Source organism: Odocoileus virginianus, chromosome 13 (genome assembly GCF_023699985.2).
Source record: "Odocoileus virginianus isolate 20LAN1187 ecotype Illinois chromosome 13, Ovbor_1.2, whole genome shotgun sequence".
Taxonomy (NCBI): Eukaryota; Metazoa; Chordata; class Mammalia; order Artiodactyla; family Cervidae; genus Odocoileus; species Odocoileus virginianus.
The window spans coordinates 59,186,850-59,189,133 of NC_069686.1; the positions used below are offsets into that span (position 1 = coordinate 59,186,850).

General features: G+C 50.8%; 1 long non-coding RNA gene across 1 annotated transcript; it reads right to left on the reverse strand.

Annotated features, from left to right (window-relative positions):
- Window positions 1-447: 447 nt before the first annotated feature.
- LOC139038009 (uncharacterized) lies at window positions 448-2,015 on the reverse strand. Its single transcript, XR_011490907.1, has 2 exons — window positions 1,807-2,015; window positions 448-1,663 (listed from the first exon to the last, which is right to left on the reverse strand). It is a non-coding gene; the product is annotated as an uncharacterized lncRNA (long non-coding RNA).
- Window positions 2,016-2,284: the final 269 nt, after the last annotated feature.

Here is a 2,284-nt window from a genome sequence, read left to right on the forward strand (position 1 = left end):
GCCATTTCCTTCTCCAGGAGATCTTCCTGACCCAGGGATGAAACCTTCGTTTCCTGCGGCTCCTACACTGGTAGGTGGGTTCTTTACTACCGAGCCACCTGGGAAGCCCCTTTGACTGTCCATCTACAAGTATGTGTCTTGTGCATAAACACACACATTCATGAAGGAATGTGCTGACCTCAGACGTGCAACACGTTTCATTTATTTGTGTGACTTACTTTCTATAAGACAGCATATCACAGGATGACAGCCTGTACTCTAGAGACAGACTGCTTGTAATCAGAATTCCTGGTTCCACCACTTACTGGAGGATGACTTTGGACAAGTTGCTTCACCTCTGTGTGCCTCATCTGTGAAATGGGGATAACAGTACCTACAGGTCAAGGATTAAATGACTTAATAGATGTGGAACATTTATAATATTACCTTCCATACAGTCAGCATACATGCTTTATATTACATATTTATTTTTAAATTATATATTTGCACATGGTATTATATTCAAAATCTTTGCATAAACATGTACATATGCATGGAAACACATCAACCTTCATAGATAGTTGACATTAGGAATGCCAGCCAATATTTGCTTCATTTTCAGTGGTACAGCAAAGCGTGAATTGAGAGCAGTGAGTTTAATTTGGTGGTCATTTGGAGAGGTGGTGGGTGTTTTGATTCATTGTAAATTTGCATACTCTCAAGCTGTTTCATATCGGGGGTGCTTCAGGGAGCCTGTCCTTGTCTATCTCCCGAAACCTGTCTGCAGGGGTACGTGTCTCTAGCTGAACAAGTGTCTGCGTTGGAGCAAACCCCTCTGCAAAGCAGGATGAGGCCGCGGGCTCTGCCGACTGCCCCGGCTGCGCAGCCTGCCCCAGATGTGAGCGTGCAGGCGGCAGATCCCGCTTAGATTATCTTGCTTACCTAATGATTTTTGCTTCACTGCCTTGCTCGATTGTGTTCACCAGGACGGCAGGCTATTAAAATGTCAAGGCACATTGAATTGTTGTTATCCAGGAGAGAGACCTTTCCAATCAACCTGTGTTCTGGGGGTTGCATAAACTCCAAGAAGGCGATTGGAGAAAGGCTTTATGGCTTTTTTTTTTTTTTTTACATAGATGGGGGTGAGTGGGGAGGTTGGAGGTAGGGCCCTGGGAGGGGGAGGAGAGGTGGGATCCCCGTCGGGGTTTCTGGCTGCCTGAGTGTGCTAATTAAAATGCCAGCTCCTCATAGAGGTACTGGTGTCTCCGTGCCTTTGCATTTATGGGTAACCACAATAGGGCCTTGCTCTGCACACTCGGGTTTAGAGAAGGGAGAGAGGGGGTGACTCACAGCGGGCGGTGGGGGTGGGGCTGAGAGGCTGCGGTGCAGCGAATCTGGGGTGGAGTACAGAAAGCAGGATTACGAGGCAGAAATGCCGAGGCGTTATTTCTCCGGTTGGCAAGAAGGACTAAAGAGAAAAAGGGTTCCTTGGCGCTGCGCCTGTCCCACTGTGGAGGGCCTCGTTCTCTGCACCACGGTGTTTGGAGGGTGACGGTACTGAGCCACCGCCTCAATGTCACTCACGAGGCACTTCTGGCCGGGTCCCGCTAGTGCCAGCGGGGACAGTCTGCAGACGGTCTTCTTTTCCTGTCGTCAAATCTCTTTTGGCCAAGGATTTATTTTCCTTCGGGGAGAGAGGGAGAGAAGGGGCAAAGGACGTTCTCATAAAGTATCCAGCTCTCAGGGTCGCCGAAGTCTCCAAGCAGACACTCAAACTTGCCTGGATTGACTTTTCCCCTTTGTTCACATCGTCTCAGAAATATTTACCTTTCCCCGGCCACGTCTGTTTCGGTTTTGTTTCAGAGAGACGGCTTTGTTTTTGCTTGGGTCTGGCTCTGCCCGGCGCTCCACTGGTCCCTCCCCTCGCCTCGGGCATCATTGGCTGCGCCAGCTCGGTGGCCGCGAGGGACGAGAGGCTCTCTCGCCTTTGTCAATTTTATCAGCTGGAGTTTTAATGTGCGCGCGCTTGCGCGCTGGCCCACAGGCACACGCCTGTGTAAGCACAACGCATGCGCTCATCCCTTCCCCCGCCCCCGCCAATTTCCCTGCCTGCATCCCAATAAGTCACACCCACCGTCATTCTCACGGCCTTGTCCTTCCTCTCCAGCCGTGCCCTCCAGAGCTCTCCACTTTAGTTTCTGGTCCCTGGCGCAGCCCACTCTTCCGGCTTAAACCAAATCTCACGATTTCCGGCTTCCCTTCCAGCTGGCTGCTCTCTCACTTGCCTGGACACACACAGAGTATC